We start from the raw sequence: 25,525 nt of genomic DNA, 5'->3' as shown, positions 1-25,525 counted from the left end.
GCTAGGAATGCAGGACGTTGGATGTTAATTATTAGATATAATCGATGGCAGCCGACACATTATTTTAACTTAGAAGGTTACATGGACCATAAATACTTGGAGATTTGGAACATCAAATAGGCAGGTTTTCCAACTGCATAGGAAGCTTTTAGCTATAGTCGTTCGGCAGTTTTCTATTGCTAGGAGTCTAGAACATTAAGTTTCCTGTATTTGGAACAAGAGGAGATTGTATAAAATTCTTGCAGTTGTATAGTGTAGGCTCCACGGAATGATACAATCTCTAACAGGTGCTCTGACTGTTCTATCATGCATTTACAACAGGGCATGATCAGATTGATAATGGTTAGCAACATAAAGATAATGAGGATGTGTACTCTTACCAAAGATCACACTGATGCGATTAGTTTCTTTCATTAGTTCACTATTTGCTCTATGTTCAAACCTTGGCAACTAATGCTTTGGTTAATAACATTGAAGTTTCACATTGGAGAAATGTGATAAATAGATGGATTGCAAAAGTTGTACAGGGGATCCGTTGGTTTTTCTATGGCATAGAAACCTATGAAAATTTTAAGAGGCAATGTTCCTCTGTACTATGAGTCATTGTTAGGCCCCAACCTTTACTTGCTGTATTAAAATTTTGGCATTAAATTCTAATCTTTGGCTCTTCAAAGATATTTTCTAAGGATAGAATGGGTGTTTAAAATACTTGGGATAGAAAAAAAAATTCAATTATATGGGATGCTCATCAAGATATTGTTAATTTTCCATGAAAATCGTGCAACTGTTTAGACGAATAATCTGAAACTAAATGTTCTTTCACCAAGACACAGATTTTTCTTAACAATAGATAAGCAGCGGAATAATCACAGAGATAAAAAACACAGTCACACAATAACACAATAATTTTTCTTGGGAAACCCAACTGGGAAAGCCCACTCCTTGCTGTAGAATTTTATTGATAGAGTTTGAGCAATTAGATCTCTTACAAGGAAAACTGTTTCACATGAAAACCCACTCGTTCTCACTGCCTCACTAGCTAGAAACACCCTGCAAAATCCTTGACCCAGCTCCTCTTTGCTTGTGGCCTGCCTGACCCTATTTCTTTGCACAAGAGATCTCCTATTTCCTAACATAGTCTTGACCCCTACTATTTAGGAAAAACCTCCTAAATCCTAGCACAATCTGACAGCGAGAATGTTAGGTCCCTATAATACTAGTGTAGCCCCTTATTGTTATTGTTAGTGTAGCTCCCTTATTGTTATTGTTGTGCTCATGTAGTCCCAATATTGTTATTATTGTGCCCCATAGAAGCCCACTATTGTTATTGTTGTGCCCTTACATTATTTTTGTTATGTAGGCTCTGATTATATTGTGAACCCTTAGACTCCTATATATAGAAAGGAGGCCTTGCCATTTGTAGCATCCAAGAACTGTTTATTTATGTGATGTAAAGAGGTTGCCCCCTCGAAGAGGCTAATTCTCAAGTCGTTGATCTATCTTTTCTTCTATTTTATGAGCTGGTTGCATAACATTTGGTGCCAAAGCAAAAAAATTGGGTCACAAAGATGTTGGGTCATGACTTTGAAATTATCTACAAAAAAGAGAAGCAAAATGTTGTTGCAGATGCACTTTCAAGAAAGGATGAGGATGTGGAAGCATTGTTTTGTGCCATTTCTATTATCCAACCAGATTGGATAATCGAAGCAAGGGATGAATGGAAGAATGACGAATAAGTGTGGACACTCATTCAAAAGCTGCATTAAGATCCCAGTGCATCTAATACATTTAGCTGGAAAAATGCTTCATTATGGTACAAAGATCGCTTATATCTTTGTAAGAATTCTCAACTCAAACAAAAGATTCTTTTGGAATTGCACACCTCTCTCTTAGGAAGGCATTCAGGATTTTTATAAAATTACCACAGGGTCAAAAAGGAATTTTTTTGGGATGGCCTTAAATCTAATATTCAAAAGTTTGTGGTGGAATGTTTGGTTTGCCAACAAAATAAAGTTGAGAGAATTAAGACCCTGGGTTTGTTACAACCTTTAGCCATTCCAAGTCAGCGTTGACCAAAACAAATATTTGGCGAGTACAAATTTAGAACACGAGTTGAGATTGACTTGTTAACTAAGTCAAACTGCGAGTTAAACATGTTCTTGCTTCAATCAAGACTGAAGCTTCCAATTCCGTTATCTGCCAAACTTGAACTAGCACTTGGACATCTCTACTTAACTGGGCCTCCAACTTTGCGCATGAATTTACTCACTCCACGAACTCGTCCATGGTAAAAGGAAGACTGATCATGGGCTTTCTCTGGCTAAGGCACAAGCTAGAGAAGACCTTCTCTCACTACCATTTTCAACACTCCCTCTTAGTGAGGAAGGGATTTTGTACAACTCCCAACTTGTCTTTGAAATAGACAAAACTGCTTCTTGCCAATGCCTTGGTCAAGATATCTATTGTCTACTCCTCTATTGGAATGTACAGTAGCTTCATTATCCCTTTCTGCACACAATCTTCAAGATGATGATACCTGATCTCGATATTCTTTGAGTGATCATGAAACACTGGGTTCTTAGAGAGCTTAATGCAACTCTGATTATCATAGTGTATCACAGTGGGCTCCATCCCCTGTCTGAGAAGTCCCAAAAGCAACTTCCTCATCCATATAGCCTCGCATGCTACCAAACTGGACCAAACTGGTAGCCATGTACTTGGCCTCTGCTAAATTGAGTGCAACTTATCTCTGCTTCTTGTTGTACTAGGAAACAATTGCTGACCCAATGCTAAAGATGCCACATGAAGTACTCTTCCAATCTGTGGAGCTCCCCACCCAATCTGCATTTGTGAATCCCTCAAGCGTCACTCCATCAACCTATCTATACCATAATCCATAATCCATTATGCCTCTAAGATATCTCAAGATGTGCTTTGCAGCAACCCAGTGAACTCTAGTCAGTTCCATCATGAACTGACTCAATTGGTTTACTGCAAAACAAATATCAGGTCGTGTGTTGACCAAATACATCAACGACCCAATGAGCTGCCTGTATATTATAAAATCTACTCGCTTTTCTCTGCTAGCATCCACCTTGCTCCAGTTTGTGACTAGAGGTGTGGCCATGGACCTGCAATCCTGCATATGAAATCTTTAGAGAATTTTCGTAGTGTACTTCCCCTGTCGCATGAAGATCTCACCATCACCCTGCCAAGCCTCTGATCCAAGGAGATAGTGCATAATCCCCATATCCTTCATCTCAAACTCCCTTGCAAGGTCCTCCTTATAATCTTGGATCAAGTTGTCTACTCCAGTCAATATAAGGTCATCAACATAGAGCACTAGAATGAGCGAAAGCTCTCCAACCATGATGTAGTACAAGTTGGAATCTTCCTCACTCTTAGTGAAGCCCAATCCTCAAAAGTAGCTATCGATTCAAATGTTCCATGCTCTTGGAGCCTGCTTGAGCCCATAAAGAGCTCTCTTCAGCCTGCACACATGCATCTTTGTTGAAATGCTCAAACCCCTCTGGCTACTTCATATAAAGCTCCTCCTCAACCATGTTGAATGGTGTTGTCTTTATGCATGTTACTACTCAAACTAGCAGGGGACCTAAAGGGGATCCTTGAAGGGAAAATGCTAGACCAAGGGCAACAAATGGAGACTTAGCCCATCATCACCTCAGCTAAGGCTCCCTTCTATTTACGGACTTTCACCGATGGGAGGAGACCCGGTATATGTGGTGTCACCAATGAGGGATAAATCAATGAATGGATAGGGACTCAAGAGTGACCCAAATAATCCCTTTCCCAGAAGAGCTTGAAGGATGTAGTTTGCTTGCTTTCTAAGCAAAGGTACAATGTATTCTAGGGAAAGGAAGGGAGGATTTGAGGGTTAGGTTTATGGGATATGACTTGTGAAGGAGTTTCTTGATCTCTAAAATCCTTGTTAAAATTGGTAGCTTGGGTGGTTCTTGTAGAATTGTCTTTTCAAAGGAACGAGACCACATGAGACCAAGCAGACCCAGTCTAGGGTTGGGGGAAAGAGTATGGCAACCAATGATGTTATTACCCTAAACAAGGTGAGGGAAAGGATCAAAGAAAGAGTTTTCACTTGAAGGTATTGAATTGATCCTATGAGGTACTAGCCTTGGGGTTACTAGGGCAAATTTTGATCGCAGAGCTAGGGCGTGTCTTTTCTCCCAACTCCACTGTCAGAATGGCTTCAAAATTGGAGGAGGCCTTGAGGAGACACCAACACAGGAGACCCTAGGAGATCGAACTTTTTGGATGGATAGTTTGTTGAGAAAATGATGCCCTAGGTGACCCAACTTGGCTAGACCTGGGAAAGGGTGAAAAAGATGTGATTTTAGGTGACCACAACTTGGTAGATCAGTGCCTTAGTCTTGGGAGAATGGAGTCTATGATGAACATGAGTGAGGACCTTTCGTTTTTGGTCAAGGAGGCCTTAAGAATACTTCACTAGCCTTGTAGGTCAATGAGAAGCAATCTTGCAACTTTTATACTTCGATTCACAAAGGAGATGGCTTATCAAGGTCAATTCACTGTTAGAATTACCCCTTGGAGATTTCTTTCACATTATGGCCCATACATTGAGAGATGCTATAATAAAGACAAAATTCTACAATTTAAAGCAGTAAATGCATGCAGCAATTAGCCCTAAAAATAGCGAAAATCCCAGTCCAATGTATACGACAAAGTAAAACAAGAATAACATTAGAAGCATATACTTACATGTAACATAATATATCCAACTATCCACAATTTACAAAAGAGAAGCTCCAAGATAAAATAGACCAATATCCACACATCAAAATTCATCCATAAAGCTTCAATTCATCCTCTAGAAAAAGTGTGAAATTCTCAAGAGAGAGAAAAGATCCAATCTAAAGTGATGATGAGATAATGAACTCATTTCACTTGTATTTATACACTAATGAGGAGTTCGAATTAGCCTCGTTGGCCTACATAAGCCCCAAAAATAAAGTAATGTTCTAATAATCTAACTTTTGGTGACGAGCCCACCAAACTAGCTCATAAATGAAAGAATAAGCCCCATCAAGAGGTCAAATACTAATTTATGCATGTCGTAGGGCCCTCTAAGAGGCTTAATGAGGTCCATGGGTACCATAATGAAGAGTATGACCCTCAAAAGCAGTGGACAAGGGGTTGGACCCTTGTAATAACCTTTGGTGCCCCAAATGACATGTGGAGCACACAAGTGTCCTCATGGGTCTCCAAACAAATCGAAGATGCCTGTATATCACCTGCAAGGGCTAGGATGATGGTGTAGGTGATGCCACATCATCGTGCAAGTCTTGGATCATCTGCCCAAATCTGGGGCTAGCTAAGCGTGATGGATTAGGTGCATCTTCCTTGTCCAATAAGTGAACCACAAGCAATCTATGAATGGTTGTGGGGATCCATGGAGTGTTGTCTGTGTTGAGAAATCTAGGGCATCATGAATTAGGTGATTTCTCTTTATTAGTAACTGCTTGTGAGAGTTTTTACTTCATTAACTTATGATCTTATCTTTTGTTAAGTTATTAGTGTTCTTCTTCATCAAACAACTACCAATGCATGAACATAAATAGACAAGAGACACAGAATGTAGGCTATGAGCCAGGGCCAAAACCTCTTACTCTTTGAGAGGAAAACCAACACAAATTCTTCTTATAGAGATTCCAATTAATGAATACTAAGACCAAAACCCTTGAATTATTAGCCACTCCAAGACCAAGACAGTTGCTCTCTTGACACCCAACCTTCTTCTTGACTCCTCTTCCACCTCGACCTTCTTTGATACATAGCACTAACACAAATTGAGATCATGTCCTATCATAGCAACAAACTGTCATGTCACTGTCACCATAGAAACTCATCACTGTCATGTCACCAAACTGTGATCATTGTAGCAACACTGAATCTCACTGTCATGTCATCAAAGATAGCACTAAATCTCTGTAGCTTCATTATATTACTGATATAAGACTTCTTCCTAGCACCGAGACAGAGATTTGAACTTCATGTCACTGTAATCATACACACGAACTTCAGAGATACATCTAATGTGTCTTCTGTTCTGTGATCCAAATTCTGGGAGAGATTCGAGCTTCATCTTTTACTGTGATCACCCTTTAAACATATCCTTGCTGTCTACATCATCCGAGCTTGTTTCTATACCAAAGATCCGAACCCATCTTCTGTTTTTCCCATTCAAAAACTTCAGAGAGAGATGACCGAAATTTTGTGTTTGGGGAATAGGCTAAGGTGCCTATTTATAGTGGTATGTCTGTCATATTAAGCTGACATAAACTTATGAATAGGTGTGTCTCCATAATAAGAAGCCGACATGAGTTTGTCACCTTATCTTGAAGCCAACATGAAGAGAGGACTGTGTGCTTGTCGTTGGAGGGCTATATAGACTTATATACAATTGATACATGCCCAAGAAGGGCTCTTCATACATGACATTGACTCTTTGAATCTAATGATAAATCCTAATGCTCTCAATGGGAGCTAACTAGATAAAAACTCTTGCTCAAGAAACCCATGAAGCAAGGCATTACAAAAATAATTTTTATTCTCTTCTTTTCATAATTTACAAATATCATAATTACATGTCATTATGAAGACCGAACTTAGTTACGTTTTACAACACTCCCTTTTAATTAGGGAGGTATTCATAATGGTACGTGGTCATTCTCATTCTGAAGAATTTCTCATAAGAAGAGTCGGATTGGTAACTGTAAAGTTTTGTAGATGTTCTATGCTAAGAGCAATTTCACTTTTCTCACAGCAATCATACAAGTAGATAAGCAAAATGCAGATAGAACATATAAGCAGATCTTACAGAAGACAAATCAGAAACAAGAAAAATGTATGTGTTTGTTTCGGCGGTCAACAGGATGCTTCAACCAGCAAAGTCTCCTTTGGTCAGCCAGCCTAGCATGTGTCACAACAACCCTCCAACCAGTAGATGAGTCAACCCAAGTCAGTTCTACAAAAGTCAACGCTGTCCTGAAAAGTCAACGCAGGGGCAGCAAGCTAAAAGTCAACGCAGCAGCAAAACGGTCAACCCTTTGACCTCGATTTTTGTGCCAGGTAGTATGGCCTTCAAAAATCGAACCTCCCACAAGTTTTCAGCTTGTTTGGACCAAGCGTTGACCAAAGTCAACGCTGGTCAAACTTCTGCGAAACCCTAGCAGCAGAAAAATCCTCTTCGTCCTTCCCACGTGTGGCTGAAATTCGTCCTCCAGGTAGCTCGTACTTTTTAGGATGAGAGAGGAAGATGTGAGTTGTGTTGTGATCAAATTCTCTCCAACTTTTCCTGTATATATATATCCATCAATGAGGGTGTGTGACACATCTGTTGGGCATGTGAGCCTACATTACAAAACTGGCTGACCTTTGCACATATAATTTATTAAGAATAATAAATTCAAAATATAAGTTCTGCTCATCGGATTAAGACTATTTTTATATGGATTTTACACCTCTCAGAAAGAGGAATCCAACAAAAATATTAGCCTCTTAATCTGAGCATCAGAACATGGAGTTTGGACCTAGTTGTCCAAATTTAACACTCCCTCTCAACTAGGGAGAAATCCATCTATTAGTGCAATTAACATCGTGAGTCATCCCGCCGAAATTTGCTTTGCTGGCTTCTTTATTTCAGAACAGAAGTGGATCAGTCACAAAGACATCATTCCCTGACTGACATAATCAGTCCAGAGGTCCCAGACCTCACAAATCTTGATCCCAGATCAAGTGGTTGGACCATGCCATCCTAGATAGAGAGTACGGCAATCTCTGATGCGTCCATCAGTCTTTGCTAATAGTCTCTAGCTTTTCCACACCTCATTGGCCAAATGAGAGGTACTTCCCATGAGCCCTGAACTCAATGGGTAGGATGCATACGGGGCACAGATTAAATGAGTGGCGAACCAGCTCAATAATCACAAGGGTGGGGCAGAAGCATTATGAGTGCTTATAGCTCCGAGAAGCTATCCCCAAAGCCCCCCAGAGCTCCCAGAGCTCATCGTCCAACAGGACCCACACCATAGGGTCTTTCCACGACACCAAGACTCTCACGGAAGGTTAGGAACTTGACCTTCCCCAGGGGCTTAGTGAGAATATCCGCGACCTGCTCATCAGTTCCTATATGATCGAGCCTTACGGCGCCTCGCTGTACCATATCCCGGATAAAGTGGTACCTGATATCAATATGCTTGGATCGGTCGTGGAACACAGGATTCTCAGTCATACGAATCCCACTCTGATTATCACAGAGTATTACAGTGGTATCTAGCACATGTTGGAACAGCTCACTAAAGAGCTTCCTCAACCAAACTGCTTCACAACAGGCCATACTAGCAGCAATGTATTCGGCCTCCGCGGTGCTCAAAGCCACCGACTTCTGCTTCCTGCTCATCCATGAGATCGAAGCAGAACCAAGATTGAAACAGCATCCAGATGTGCTCTTACGATCCACCACACTGCCAGCCCAATCGACATCAGTATATCCCCGGAGTATCACACTCCCGGCAGTGTATCTCAGCCCATGGTTTATCGTGCCCCGAAGATATCTCAAAAGATTCTTGGCACCAACCCAGTGAAAATGATGAGGCTCAACCATCTGTTGACTCAAAGTATTCACTGCAAAACATATGTCCGGACGGGTGTTCACTAAGAACATCAAAGCTCCTATGAGTTGACGATACTCAGTAGGATTGGCCAAGATAGGCCCTGCAGCGCTGCCACTCAACTTCTTAAAGTTGAGTTCCATTGGTGTCGACACGGACTTACAGTCCACCATCCCAAATCTTTCCAGAAGCTTCACAATATACTTTCCTTGAGAAAGGAAAATCTCTCCAGGTCTCTGCCAGACCTCCAGGCCTAGGAAATAGTGCATCAGTCCTAGGTCTTTCATCTCGAACTCAGCAGCAAGCTCCCTCTTACATTGATGAATGAGAGGGTCATCACCTGTCAGGAAGAGGTCGTCCACATACAGCACTAGAATGAGAGGCTTTCCTTCCTCAACCTTAAAGTAAAGGTTTGGATCAGCATTGCTTCGAGTGAAGCCCAGCTTCATCAAGTAACTATCCATCCTCTCATACCAAGCTCTGGGTGCTTGCTTTAACCCATAGAGGGCTTTCTTCAACCTGCAGACATACGTGTCTCGATCTTGAACTTCAAATCCCAGAGGTTGTTCTACATACACCTCTTCCTTTATTGCATCATGCAGAAAAGCAGTCTTGACATCCATCTGATGAAGACTCCATCCTTGCGTAGCAGCAAGGGCTATGATGGATCGGATGGTGGTATATCGAGCCACAGGTGCAAATATATCGTCATAGTCAATTCCTTCCTTTTGAGAGAAGCCACGGGCAACAAATCTTGCCTTAAACTTTTCAGCACTCCCATCAGATCCATGTTTAATCTTGTAGAGCCATTTAGCGGTGACAACAGATTTGTCCTTCGGTCTCGGGACCACATCCCAGACATCATTCTTCATAATAGCCTCATATTCTTCATGCATAGCATCCTTCCAGACTTGATGCTTGATGGCTTCTTCAAAAGATCCAGGTTCAGATTGTATAATAGTACTCATGGCAGCTAGATACCCTTGGTATCTACACGGCTTCTTGCTTTCTCGGAATGTTCCCCTTGGGGCAGCATGACCCTCAGCATCCTCGAGGGTGTCCCTGAGCCATGATGGCCTCTTTCCTAGAGAAGGGGAAGGATCAATAGGGTCCATTGGCTCTTCAACATCAGGCATAGTCTCATCCTGGGGTTCTTTCAGATTTCCAGGTCTTTCTTCAGATCTAGGAAGATCTACTACTTTCTTCAGGGAAGCATCTTCGTCAAAAGTGACATCATGGCTTATCTCTACTTCCCTTTGACCAGGTACATAGACTCTATATGCCTTAGAAGTCTCACTGTAGCCCACAAACATTCCTTTCTTCCCAGTAGCATCCAGCTTACTTCTCTTTTCTTTCGGCACATGAAAATAGACAGGACATCCAAAAATTCTAAAATGTGAGACATCAGCTTTCTTACCAGAGAAAACCTCTTCGGGAGTTTTGGAGTCCAAAGCGGAATGAGGGCATCGGTTTTGAATGTACACAGCAGTATTTGCAGCTTCTCCCCACAGAAACTTTGGAAGACCCTGGACACATAGCATGGCACGGGCAGCTTCCACAATAGTCCTATTCTTGCGTTCAGCAACACCATTCTGCTCAGGAGTATATGCAGTGGTAGTCTCCCTCTTAATGCCAGCTTCTCTGCAAAAGTCTTTGAACTCATTTGACTCATATTCAGTGCCATTGTCAGTCCTCAAAATCTTGATCTTCTTTCCGGTCATATTTTCCACCAAGGCTTTGAAGGTACGGAACCACATGAAAGCCTCATCCTTCTTCTTCAAGAAGTATATCCAGGTTTTGCGAGAGAAGTCATCAGTAAATGTCATATAGTAAGAACATCCCCCCAGGGATGTTACAGGCAACATACCGGAAAGATCAGAATGGACCAGTTGCAATATCTCAGATGTCTTTGTGACACTTGAGGGGAAAGGTCCCCTTGTATGTTTTCCTTCAGCACAGCCCTTACATACACCTTTATGATTATTTCCAAAATCAGGCATCCCTGTCACCACCTTCCTTGCTTCGGGAAGAGCCTTGTAATGAAGGTGTCCAAATCTTCGGTGCCATAGTTCGGTTTGACGGATAGTATCACAAATCATAGCTCCCAACGGACTCCCTCCAACCTGGTATAGTGTACCAACTCTAAAACCAATTGAGATAGCTTCCTTGAAGCTCTTCTTCCACATGAGTACCTTTCCATCAAAGAAAGTTACATTGAATCCTTTGTCTTCCATGGCAGATACAGACACAAGGTTCTTCTTCAATTTGGGTACATAGAGTACATCTTGTAGATGGAGGACTTGTCCTTGAGACAAGTGGAGGGTCACAGTCCCGGTCCCTTTCACAGGATAAGTGGCATTATCCCCAAGGGTAATTTCTAGATTAGTATCCCTTTCAACCATGTCAGAAAGTGCTTCCTTGAATCCGGTGATGTGTCTTGAGGCACCACTATCGATTAGCCAGACATCCATAGTGTCGGGCGGAGATGCAGCTGAGAGAGCAGATATTAGAATATACTCATTTCTTTTATCAACAACATTAGACTCCTCATACCTGGTATTTCTGGTCCTTTTAGAAGGTGGATGGTTTCCTTCAAAGTGAGCCTTCCTCTTTCCTTTGGATTTGTCATTTCTTTGATTCCCATTCCTTCGGTTGTTGTTGTTGTCGTCACTATCGGGAGAATTCTTCTGGAAGGGGCATTCTCTAGCATAGTGTCCAGTCCTATGGCAGGTGAAACATTTACCCTTCTTCTTTTGAGTCTTAGTCCTTCCTTTGTCCTTGGAACTACCAGAGTTCTTCTTTCGGGAATGAGCAACATAGGCAGTATTTCTTTCATTATCAAATTCCTTCATCTTTGTTTCTTCTTGCATACATCTAGACAGAAGCTCATCAAAGTTAGGGATGGTATTATTGTTGAGAATGGTAGTTGTGAATACTTGCCATTCATATGGAAGTCCTCCAAGTGCGGTGAGAACCATCTCACGATCAGCTATTGTCTCCCCAATAGCTAGCAGATTGTTCCTGGTTTCGGTCAACTTCATAAAGAAAGTTTGAATAGACTCGTCTCGGCCCTTCTTCATATTCTTCAACTTATTCTTGAGGAATAGCACTTGGTTCACATTGTTTACTCGGAACATAAGTATCAGTTTGTCATACATCTCCTTGGATGTGCCTAGTTCAGATATGTAGGCAACCAGACTCTTATTTATGGATTCCCTGATCAGCAGTTTTGCTCTGATTTCTCCCTTCTTATACTTGTGTTTAACAGCAGCAGAGGCATTTGATGGAGGTTCTTGAATCTTCCCTGTCACATGATCTAGGAGATCATGATCTTCTAATTTGAGATCTAATAACATCTTCTAGGCATGGAAGTCATCACACTTCCAGTCAGCTTGTCATTCTCCCTGAATTCAAGCTTAGAGGAATCCATTTCCTTCGATGATGATTGCTATAGATAGAGTTTGTCTTCACCTCAGCTCTGATACCATGTAAAGTTTTGTAGATGTTCTATGCTAAGAGCAATTTCACTTTTCTCACAGCAATCATACAAGTAGATAAGCAAAATGCAGATAGAACATATAAGCAGATCTTACAGAAGACAAATCAGAAACAAGAAAAATGTATGTGTTTGTTTCGGCGGTCAACAGGATGCTTCAACCAGCAAAGTCTCCTTTGGTCAGCCAGCCTAGCATGTGTCACAACAACCCTCCAACCAGTAGATGAGTCAACCCAAGTCAGTTCTACAAAAGTCAACGTTGTCCTGAAAAGTCAACGCAGGGGCAGCAAGCTAAAAGTCAACGCAGCAGCAAAACGGTCAACCCTTTGACCTCGATTTTTGTGCCAGGTAGTATGGCCTTCAAAAATCGAACCTCCCACAAGTTTTCAGCTTGTTTGGACCAAGCGTTGACCAAAGTCAACGCTGGTCAAACTTCTGCGAAACCCTAGCAGCAGAAAAATCCTCTTCGTCCTTCCCACGTGTGGCTGAAATTCGTCCTCCAGGTAGCTCGTACTTTTTAGGATGAGAGAGGAAGATGTGAGTTGTGTTGTGATCAAATTCTCTCCAACTTTTCCTGTATATATATATCCATCAATGAGGGTGTGTGACACATCTGTTGGGCATGTGAGCCTACATTACAAAACTGGTTGACCTTTGCACATATAATTTATTAAGAATAATAAATTCAAAATATAAGTTCTGCTCATCGGATTAAGACTATTTTTATATGGATTTTACACCTCTCAGAAAGAGGAATCCAACAAAAATATTAGCCTCTTAATCTGAGCATCAGAACATGGAGTTTGGACCTAGTTGTCCAAATTTAACAGTAACCCATCTGTATAGCATCATATCAACCAGCATTGTCACATAGCAAGACCTTGACTAACAACTCTTTCCACATGATTAGAGCACAATGCTGGTGAGACCAATGATTCATAGTCACTATAATCTTTGGTACTCCACCCAGTGTTCACAAAGTATGACCTACTTTGGACTATTCTTATCTTGGATAACCAATCCTCAAATAATATCGGTCCATGACTACTCTTATCTTGGACGCCCTATCTCATCCTCAAAGAGTATCAAATGCTAGATGATTACCCAATCCTCCATTCTGTCTTCCCAGGTGAAGACCAGAATGATGTGTCTATCTCTCCCTCTCAATTAGGGAGGACATATCAATTCCAATAATGGAATGTACTCATTCCTACGGAAGGAATGTACCTAAGCTCCCTCTTGGCTTAGGAATTTCCAAATTTCTTCGAAGTAAGAGACTTGTTTTCAGTCTCCCTCTTAGTTAGGGACCTACAACAGCGCCTCAACCAGCTGCTTGAAGAGCTCCTTCCTTCGATGTCGAGAATTTTCTTTGTCAAGGAGTGTTCATATTTTCTGGCTTCTTCATAGGGCACAGACCATCCATCACTTTCATCCATGGGTCAACCATGTCATTATTCCTTTCACCAGAAAGTGATCCGTCAGTCTTCATCTGACTTTGCTTCATGTCAATGACTCAATTGCCTTCTTCATGCCATATTTTCGGAAGGATCTTACATCCTTCTATATGGTCCTCTTGGAAGTCATCCACAGTTCTTCCCTTTCGCAGTCCTGCATAAGCCCATCCAGATATTTGTTCAAGAATCAAAAATAAGAAATGAACACTTAAATTAAAATTACCTTTGTGATAGTCTTTCATCATGACATCTTCTAGTTTGCATAAACATCCTGCATACATGTTGACATATCTCCCAAAGATATCCATTGTCAAGGGTCTCCATCTTTTTCAGACTTTTATCAGAGTCTTCATATCTTTCCTAGTCAAATCTTCTAGTCCTCAGATGTTGATTGCCTTTTCCATGGTTGCATAGTCCATGATCTCTTCCTTCCTTTCCTCACACATGATATTCCTAGGAACTTCCAATCAGAGTTCCTCTAGTTGCTGTCAACCACCTCATTTTCATATGAGGACATATTATGTTGATTTCATCTAGTGTGACCTATGCCTTCCTGCATCCTTTCAGAGGAGGAGATCCTTTTCCTTTGATCATGCTTCTCAAGATAGAGCAATGATCCATGTTACCTGCAACCATACAACATGGCTTTATAATATTTAATACAGGCATACATACCTCATTTACCTTTAGGTCATCTAGGCTTCTTTCAGCGACTTCCTTGATTGAAAAGATCTTCAACCCCTTGATTTGCTTCATCTCTTATGTCATTATACCATCATCCCATGAATTCCACAAGTTGGAGTTCTCGATGAAACACTTGCTTCCACTCTAGATCGGTGATTCCTCTGATGAGGATTCCATTAGAGAATCTTAGGGATCTTGCATATCCCTATCCAACAGATATTTCCTTTTGACTTGATGTATGATGAGACTTATCCTGGATGACTTCTTCCCTTTCCTTTAGTTTCCAATGAGGTTCTTAAGGGCTACATCCTTCATGTTTCCTATGGTGATGTCACGAGCTCTTACTTTTAATTAATTTCCTCTTTATTGGACTTCCTTCTTTCAGCTTTCTCCACTTCTTTGGTGAAATGGACTTCTTCTCTATCGTTCTTGTTATTGACCTTCTTAAGCTTAGGACAATCTTTCCTGTAATGTTCACAGCATTGAATCTTAGCTATGTTCTTCTTTTCTTTCAGCAAATGTCTGAATACTTTTTTCCCTCAACCTGTCTTCTTCTATCTTGCATAGAGATTACACGTTGTTGAATAGCTTTCTTATCCTCATAGACATTTGTTACCTTGTTCATCAGTTAGTGCATTTAGAACAATGAGGATTATCTCTCCTAGATCTTGCAATTGAGATCTTATGAAGATAACCCTTTATCCTTTGATACCTTCAATTTGTGCAAATAAGATCTAATTGATGTGATCGTCTTTATGGCAACTTCAGAGAATAGTTCTACCACCTTATCATATACTATCTCTTCGATATCTCCAATACCTTTCATAAGAATCTCTTTCCATGTATTCAAAGGAGACCTTTTCATTGATATGTTCAATGACTTCACTTTCTTTGAGGACTATGTCTATTCTCCTTTTTCCATGCAAGGAATTTCGATGACCCAACCAGTTTATAGATCTCCTTACAAAACGAAGTCATTTTACCAAATTTGATTATAGAATGAAAGATACTTACTTGACAAGTGAAGATGAAATCTTCAACTTGATCACTTTGATGGTGGTTGAAGAAGATGTATTAGTGCTCCTTTTGGATGATCTTCTTCCAAATGAAAATACCTTCTTCAATAAAGGAGATTGCTCCTTTTATGATGTCAACGCCTTTATATCTAGCTTCTTTTGTTGATGGTGATTGATGAGGATGTTTTGATGCTTCCTCGGATGATCTTTTTCAAGGATAAGGAGGGGATCCTTGCTGCAATGATAGGGAGCTTGCCTTATAGCTTTTGAAGATGATAATAATGCCTTCTCGCCTTTAAGATACTTCGACTTCTTTGGTAGTGAATGAGTGCAGATCAGAAATGCTTCTAGGGTTTCGACTTTCTCCAAGATGATGTGATCTTCGTTTTTAAAGTACTTCAAGCTACCTTGCTTTGTAGATAACTTGATGAGGGTCTTTGTGGTCTTTTGATGATGACTATGGGATCCAATACTTTTGTTGGTGTAGACTTCTAGTTGCTTTGATTTGTAGATCTATTTGTCTTGGGTAGAAATAAGGCTTTGGCCTTGATTATTTTGATTGATGATCCCAAGACTTCTTCTGAAGTAGACCTTCCTATTTGGTCTAGGGTTTGATTATTCAATGTAGATCTTTGAACTTTCTCTTTGATATCCTTCAACTTGTTTTGATTCCATTCTTGAAACTTGATCCATGAGTGTCTCTTTGATTGCATGCCCTTTTCTTGACTTTGACACCTTAGCTCTGATACCATGTTGAGAAATCTAGGGCATCATGAATTAGGTGATTTCTCTTTATTAGTAACTGCTTGTGAGAGTTTTTACTTCATTAACTTAGGATCTTATCTTTGTAGTGTTCTTCTTCATCAAACAACTACCAATGCATGAACATAAATAGACAAGAGACACAGAATGTAGGCTATGATCCAAGGCCAAAACCTCTCACTCTTTGAGAGGAAAACCTGCACAAATTCTTCTTATAGAGATTCCAATTGACGAATACCAAGACCAAAACCCTTGACCTATTAGCCACTCCAAGACCAAGACACAAGCTCTCTTGACAACTAGCCTCCTTCTTGAATCCTCTTCCACCTCGACCTTCTTTGATACATAGCACTAACACAAATTGAGATCATCTCCTATCATAGCAACGAACTATCATGTCATTGTCACCACAGAAACTCATCACTGTCATGTCACCAAACTGTGATCATTGTAGCAACATTGAATCTCACTGTCATGTCATCAAATATAGCACTGAATCTCTGTAGCTTCATTATATTACTGATATAAGACTTCTTCCTAGCACCGAGACAGAGATCCAAACTTCATGTCACTGTAATCATACACACGAACTTCAGAGATACATCTAACGTGTCTTTTGTTCTGTGATCCAAATTCTAGGAGAGATCCGAGCTTCATCTTTTATTGTGATCATCCTTTAAACATATCCTTGTTGTCTACATCATCCGAGCTTGTTTCTGTATTGGAGATCTGAACCCATCTTCTGTTTTGCCCATCCGAAAACTTCAGAGAGAGATGATTGAAATTCTGTGTTTGGGGAATAGGCTGAGGTGCCTATTTATAGTGGTATGTTCGTCATATTAAGCCGACATAAACTTATGAATAGGTGTGTCTCCATAATAAGAAGCTGACATGAGTTTGTCACCTTATCTTGAAGCCGACATGAAGAGAGGACTATGTGCTTGTCATTGGAGGGCTATATAGACTTATATACAATTAATACATGCCCAAGAAGGGATCTTCATACATGACATTGACTCTTTGAATCTAATGATTAATCCTAATGCTCTCAATGGGAGCCAATCAGATAAAAACTCTTGCTCATGAAACCCATGAAGCAAGGCATTACAAAAATATTTTTTATTCGCTTATTTTCATCACTTACAAATATCATAATTACATGTCATTATGAAGACCGAACCTAGTTACATTTTGCAACAGTCTGCTACTGTGGAGGCCCATGGCTCTCAACGCACACCGAACATGCGCTAATGTAACCCTCTGGAGGATTAGGACCCTACATAGGGAGACCTAACCCAAGATGAAGACCATTTGCAATCCTACATAAGATCCAATGTGTCCCCTAGCCTTCCAGTAGATCGAAGATGCCTGTGGATCGCCTGCAAGGGCTAAGATGATGGTGTAGGTGATGCCACATCATCGTGTAAGTCTTGGATCATCTGCCAAGTGTATGGTGCAAATCTGGGGCCAGCTGGGCGTGATGGATTAGGTGCATCTTCCTCGTCCAATAAGTGAACCACGAGTTATTTATGAGTGGTTGTGGGGATCCATGGAGTGTTTTCTGTCGCTGTGGAGGCCCATGGCTCTCAACGTGCACCTTACATGCTCTAATGTAACCCTCTGGAGGATTAGCACCTCGTATAGGGAGACCAAACCCAATATGGAGACCATCTGCAATCCTGCATAAGATCCAATGCGTCCCCTAGCCTTCCAGTACAACAAGTCATTAGAGAAATTGAGTAAATGAGCGTACTAGTAATGGACCACAGGTGGGGACTTCATAATGTTTTGCCCTTCCATAATGGGCTTCAGGATGTGCTAATGTCTGCTAATCTCTAAATGGGGTTAACCAAGAATCCTATTAGGTGGGTTCTACTTCTAAAGGGGATAATATATTCAAGGTACATCCTTCAAAAGGTGGTGGCATGTGACATATAGGTGAATGAAGTAGGGGATGAGAAGGGAATGCCTTGGGCCACATTCCGGGGTACAAGTGTAGCTAATAAGAGAAAAGCCCACACTTGGGTTTATAATGTATAGGAGGGAGCAATCGTGGTACATAAGGTTCCCTGACCGGGATTTGTTCGCCCTTCTTTATATGCCTTTTGCCTTTTTATGACTTTCTTTGATTAACTGCTCAGGGCTCAAGGGTTAAGAGCATGATGTATAAGATATAGTAGTGAATATCCCCTTTTAAGGTAGGGCAGTTCATTGCCCACTAGGGGTTGGGACAATCATGGGTTCCTTTATGATGAAGGAGGTTCATAGAACTTGTAGGAACCAAGGTGATGGCCATGATGATGGGGTAGAGCTCATGTATTGGCTTTTGCCCACGTGCTAAATGTGTTTGTCCCGACCATATTTTGCATTTTGTGATACATTTTCCTATTGAATGTGGCCGAATATGCTTTTATCTTTCATTTTAGCTGCATCAACCTCTGAGCATCATTCCAAGCCATGACCCAAGGTGTGGGCAAGGGGAAGGGTGAGCTAACCCTACCCTATGTGGACCCAGGTGGGATAGATGATGAATGGGGTAATAATGAGTGGAAAGAGGGTAATATAAACGGATAAGGGAGCAGGACCATGCAACCAAAATTGGGGTTTCTCATGAAATACCATCCCTAAAGCCAAATGGTCAGTAAAAGAGATCCCACGAGACTAGAATGCAAGGTTAATATCCAAAAGGGATCTAGGGGACAAAAGCACATACCTAACCCATTCTTTCCATCGAATCCCCCCATTAATCCATGCCCAGAAGTGTCCATGATAAACAAACTACAATACTCAATTACCAAATGACAAGGCATGCCTTTAGGTTTAGGAGGCCCATTTTCAAATATACGATCATTGCAGATGGGCGAGGGACCACCTGGCTGGCTCAAGTGGCAAAGAAATGACACAATGAGCTAGCTGCTGGCTGCCGGCTGAGGACCATCTCGAAGAAAAAAATTCTCCTAGGGATATCACACACAAAATGGTGGGCAACAATGGCAACATATGGTATTGAACGCTCTTAATATTCGTCATTGGTTGGAAGCCCCAATGGTCAAGGCCTCTAGAACTAAGAAAACCCTTGTAGCCTTGCACTTATTAATGTTTTTGAGGATGAGGTCAGTTTATTTGCTCGCACAACCATCCTTACTGGATTCTCCTTGTTATACCATTTCCAATAGTATGTGGATTGTCATGTGGGTCCTCCCGGTTTGAGACATGTTTGTTTAAAGTTGGAAACCCCATTAGGTGGGCAAAAACCCCATGGGTTGATGATGTGGCATGGTCTCATTAGTTCACTAAATATTTGTAAATGATCAAAGCCCCATGGTTAAAATAATGACCTAAGAAGCATTGAAAGGTGATCAAAACAATTATTACTTACAACAGATTATTATTCAAATTATTTCAAGAAGAATCTAATTTCCAACCCTAAGTCAACTAGGGTTTTGAACTATATTTAAAATTTCAATTTTAAATATTTTCCCTCCAAGTCGGTTCTCTCCAAAAAAATTCAAGTCTGCTCACCCCAAGGGTCATGACCATTTGCTTGATGAAACGATTATAAATTGGCACCTATACTCTCCATTCAAACAAGAAGTTTGTTGATCTTTCTATGATGATTTTCTGAGGCTTATGTGAGTTTCCCTGAGGCAGTATGTGAGTTTCATGGAGACATTTGTATGAGTTAATGCGAGTTTTTTTCTTGTGAATATTCTCTCCGAGGAATGCGAGATTTATGGCCAGCCAATTCAAGTTTCTTGTGGGATTTGTTGGGATATTTTTCTCTATGGTATTCATTGGCACTTTCTCTTGCAACTCTCTGTTGAGAAGTTTCGATACTGTTTTGAAGACTGGTCTGCGACTCTAATAAGTGTTGGAAATCATCATTTTTGCGGCAATGTTTGTAGACACTTGAAATCTCATTTTAGGATTGTGCTCTGAGCAGAAAGGATCTATAAACTGCATATCACCTTTGCATGTGGCTACCTGGAGTTGTTGCAGTCGAAACCTCTATTGATCATTTATGAGTGTATATTATTGAATGACTGCGGCTCCTGGAAGTCTGAATTCTGAGCATAAGAGGTTGTCTTTTTTATGTGGAGAACGAAGGCCTGTAGCAGTCATTCTATACAAAATGATCTAATCACTTGATCCAGCGAAGGAGACACCTTACCTCTGCAAGTTTGAACCATCTTAAGAAGTGTTTTTTTTTTAACAAAAATTGATTGCATTTGAGGGTTATCAAGAGTTCTGATTTTCTACTTCTAAAAATATATATTTGTAGCTTTTGAGACCTCATGTTAATCTAATCATAAGGCACAGTAGCAAGTTTTTTGTGCAACGAAGTAAGGCAGTCCTGAGAAGGCACATTCCTTCAACTGTTGTATCATCTCTGAAGCACTCGGTCCAATTCAGTGGAATGTTTTGGTGACTGGTTATGCATCATAAAGAAGAAAAGGCTTGTGATTCCTCGAAAAGACCTAAATTCTGAAGCAAAGAAGTGACCTAATTTGAGCAGTCCTTTGGAGCATATGTATATTGTATGTGCAACTCTTAGAGCTGACTTCTGTGAGCAAAACAAATGTGTGAATGTTAACCCTACCACCTATTCTATAAGACTAACACATGACAAGAATTCCATTTAAAAGTCTATAGTCACTGGCTAGGGTTAAAGAAAGAATAAGAATAAGGTCTAAAGCATCCTACAATAGTGATAATTATCTAACTGAATAGAAGGGTTGAGAGACCACAATGCAAGTATTGATAAATCATTGTGCTAAGGCTACTCACCTTGATTACTATTGAATATGAATTGAGCAAGAGTTTCTTTGCGCCATTTTCTGTATTGGATCAGCGTGGAGGTAGTCTTCTAAATTCTGCTTTGGGTTACGGTGGTCCCATGATTAGTGACCAGCTACAATCTTTGTTGAGACTTTAAGAAACATATCATCAAGCTCAAACCAATGGCAGGACATATTCAGATACACTGGTAAGAAAATATCTAATTCAACATACTTCAATATTGATATGGCAGGACATATTCAGAGACACTGGTAAGAAAATATCTACTTCAACATACTTCAATATTGATATCTGAAGATTGTATTGATAATCCAAATTCCCAGCCTTGTATTGTCGAAGATGTTGAGGATCATTTGTCTATGAAGAACATACACACGTTGTTGATAAATGGATTGCAATGTGACTTACATTGTTTGCAGAGAGGGATGTTGCAGTAAATTATTGTACCTGAACAAGTAGGGTTTGCAGTACTGATAATCAAATAGTTGGAAACACTTGAATGATGCTTAGGCTCTCGGCTGTAGTAATTTTTTTGAGTATGCTTTGATCTCATAATTGTGACATCATGAGACAGTAACATTGTTGAGCTATCTTGAGATCTAAATATGTCAAGTTTAAGACGTGTGTGACTCTCTTGTATTGATGAACAAATTTTGTCTAGCTGAGCTCGAGGAGGTTGCATACGGTAGAAGACTTGTATACCTGACTTTGAGCATTGATTGACATACTGTTGAACTATTGAGATTATGGATGATGCCTATGGTTTATATTTATCTGATTGATAGTGATTGGTCTATTGAAACCTTGTTGACTAGGTGCATGACAAATGAGTAAAATGTTGTAGGGATTATATTATAGGGACAATGTTGGTTACATATACCTTTGAGATGCATTGAGTTATTGATGATTATGTGGCAAAGATATGAATGTCTCTGCATAGAGTTTGGCATGTTTCGATGAGTATATGTTTTAGTTTAGTGATGATGATCAAAGTTTTGGTGAGCAGAAGTTTGACTTGGTTTTGTATAGCGAGGGTTTGATATGCAGATAGAGTAGAGGAAGAATTAATTGAAAGTGATTGTATAGCAATTTCTTGTATCCTAGTTTATTGTGTGTATTAATATTTGAACACAAGTGGATCCAGTCTAAAAATTGTGAAATGTGCTTCGTCGTGGTAAGTTGAAGGCTGGATCCTTAAGGGAAAATGGCAGTTTGTTGAGCAGGTTGGTGCAAGGCAGGAGAGTGGAGTTTCCTTCAGGTTGGAGCCTGATAACACTTCAGGGTGGCAGGGTGGTGCTAGGGCAGGTTGGAGCCTGTGTAGGGCATTGGAGCGTCCATTTAGTGGCAACTGGTAAACAGGGTGTTGGAGCATCCTTCAGGTTGAAGCCTGTAAACCTGAGCATTGGAGCGTCCATCCAGTGGTAGCTGGAAAACACAGTGTTGGAGCATCCTTTAGGTCGGGGCCTGTAAACCTGGGCGTTGGAGCGTCCTTCTAGTAGCAGCTAGTAAACAGGTTGTTGGAGCATCCATCATGTTGTAGCCTATAAACCAGGGGGTTGGATCCTCCCTCAGTTGTAGCTAAAAATGATGGAAATTGGAGCTTCCTATTGATATACTTATTGAAGATAAATATTAAGAAGCATTCGGTAGTCTTTCTCTCGGAAGGGTTTCTACCTAATTTCTTTGATTTTATTATTGAATGGTGTTAATGATTGTTTATGTTTAACTAATGCTAATAATGTTTAATGCTTTGAAAAGTTAAAATTACTAATTGAAGTAAGAAATACCGATTCATCCTCCTCTCAGTATTTCCAACAAACCCCTCAATTAGGAGTGCGGTCTTCACGTCCATCTGGTGGATCTTCCACCCCATTTGTGTTTCCAGTGCTAGAATTGTCTTGATGGATGATTATCGTGCTACTGGGGCAAAGGTCTCATCATAGTCTATGCCCTTAATCTGTGATAAGCCCTTGCCAACAAACCTGGCCTTGTACTTCTCCATGCTCCATCTGCTCCGTGCTTCACCTTGTACACCCATCGTGAGCCTACTGCTGATTTTCCCTATGGTCGTGGCACAATCTCCCAAGCATCATTCTTCATGATGGAGGAATATTCCTCCACCATGGTATCCTTCCAAACCTGTTGAGAAGTTGCCTCCTTATAACAAGAAGGCTCAATGTTCACCAACCCTGTCATCAGTGCCATATATCCTGTGTACCTCTATAACTGCTTGCTCTACCTGAACATGGTGCTAGGAGCCTCAACATGCTCCTGGGCCTTCTGAATCAACCTACCAACCTACTTGGTTCTCTTCCACCCTGTGCTAGGATTCTCTAATTGAGTAGTTGTCTACTCTTGTCCTAGTCTCTCCTCCTTATCATCTTGCTCGACATCCTACTATGCGGCCCTCTTGCCACCTAGCTAAGACTCAATCTATAATATTCGCTAAGGCTCCTCCTTGGGAGTGAGTAACTCCTCCATCTCAGGTACTCCAACTTCTACTCACTTTAAGGAATCTCTCAGAGCCTTGTCCTCTTGGAACCTCGCATCCTGCTTGATAACCATCTTCTTGCGTCCTAGTAGATACACTTTATATGCCTGATTTGTCTCACAGTATCCCACAAAAATTCCCTTTTTTGTGGGCTCCGACTTCTTCTTGCTATCTTTGGATACATGGCAATAAACTTTTGTGCCAAAGATACGGAAGTGTGAAACATCAAGATTCTTGCTTGTGAAAGCCCTCCTCTAGTGTAACTCGTCCAAGCACCCTATGTGGACTCTTGTTCTGCAAATATACTGTAGTTTTGCATGCCTCTGCCCACAAGAACATAGGCAATCCCTGATCATGCAACATGGCCTTGGTCGCTCCAACTATATTGCGGTTCTTTATTTCGGCCACCCCATTCTGCTGAGGGTTATGGGGTGCTATTAACTCTCTCCTAATGTCCTCCTTGGCACATAAGTCCTTGAAGGCATTAGAGACATATTCCCTGCCATTGTCACTCTTCACTGCCTTGATCTTTTTCTCGGTCTGGTTTTCTACCAAGGCCTTAAACTCCATGAACTTGGTTAAGACATCATCTTTCTTCTTCATAAAAAATATCCAAGTTTTCTGAGAATAATCATCAATGAAAGTAACATAATACCCGTGTCTCATAAGAGGCAGAGAAGAGAGGGGCCCACATACACCTGAGTGCACCAACTCCAAAATCCATTTGGCTTTGCTCTTTTGAACTTGAAAAGAAGTCTTGGCATACTTGCCAAGTGTGCACCCCTTGCACACATCATGCTAATCAAAACTACATGCTGGTAATCCTGTGGCTATCTACTGAAAAATTTTCAGCGCCTCATGATGCAAGTTCCCCATGCACCTGTGCCAAAGTTCTCCATGCACCTATGCCAAAGTTCTTTAACATCTCTACTTTGCTCACCACCTGCCTTGCTACTCAAGGCTGCACATGTCTCAACCTGCAACCTATAAAGGTTCTTCATCCTCACACCTATCTTCTTCGCTAATCCAGAAGCTAAGTGCTTGAGGTATGCCTTACCTCTGCTGAAGATGACATCATAGCCCTTGTCCTTCAGGGTAGCCACTGAAACAAGGTTCTTCTTCAAGCCTGGAACATAGAGGACATTGTTGAGATGAAGAGGGATCCCAGACTCCCTCCCAAAGCTGACAGTACCAACTCCCTTAGATGTGTACTTGCCATCATCTCCTAGGTCGATCTGAAACTGCATGTCCTTCTCCTTCAGTCAGCTGAAATACTCCTTGTTCCCCGTCAAATGAAAAGATGCTCCAGAATCAATATACCATGTGCTTCTTCCTACTAAGCTTGCCATGAAAGCTATCAATGAGAAATATCTCTCAAACTAAGAAGCAAACCCATCTACCTCAGTTGATGCAACCACATGATCCTTGTTGGATCTCTTCTTCTTGTTAGGACACTTAGTGGCATAGTGCCCAAACTCATGGCAATGGAAGCACTTGATCTTCCTTGGATCCTTCTTCTTCTTCTTGCCCTTCTAACTGGACTCGACCTTCCCTTTTCCTTTCTTGCCCTTGGCTTTGCGTACCAAGGAAAATTTCTTCTTGTCCTTTGTCTTTGTTGATCTACCATACTTAGTCCCTCTCTAGATTTCTTCCTGAATGCAATCATTCCAAAACCTTTCCCAACTGGGACAATTTTCTCTTCCAGTCACTATATCCTGGAAGCTAAGTCACCAGGTTCGAGTTCGAGTTCGAGTTCGGCGCCCATGAAATTCGAATAAAATTCGGCAACTAAAATTTTGTCGATAAAATTCGACATAAAATTCGACATATAGAAATTCGAAAAAGAAAATGTATATTAAAGATAGATATGCATATGAGAAATTAATTTAATTAAATTATATAATTTAATTAATATACTTAATTAATATACCATATGCATATCTATATTTAATATACATTCTTAATTTAATTAATATACTTAGCGGTATCTCGTAAGCGACATAAACGCAAAATATTGCTTTCAACTTTGAGAGTGAAGAAATATAACATTACTCGACACATTATCAAAAGGAATAAAGATGGTCGATTTTGAGGATCTAAAATATATTACACTATAAGTCTAATGCCTAATATCTCGCAAGTGTGAGCAAGTTGTT

At 40.7% G+C, this 25,525-nt stretch overlaps 1 protein-coding gene across 1 annotated transcript in view; it reads left to right on the top strand.

The window, feature by feature from the left end:
* The window catches only part of LOC149248270 (glucose-1-phosphate adenylyltransferase large subunit 1-like), a 43,314-nt gene that overhangs the window by 11,676 nt on the left and 6,113 nt on the right, over positions 1-25,525 (top strand). The window lies entirely within an intron of this gene.

The sequence above is a fragment of the Pinus tabuliformis genome, chromosome 7 (assembly GCF_031772625.1).
Source record: "Pinus tabuliformis cultivar Carrire ecotype Pingquan chromosome 7, CPIR1, whole genome shotgun sequence".
Lineage (NCBI taxonomy): Eukaryota > Viridiplantae > Streptophyta > Pinopsida > Pinales > Pinaceae > Pinus > Pinus tabuliformis.
This window is presented reverse-complemented; position numbering and strand designations above follow the sequence as displayed.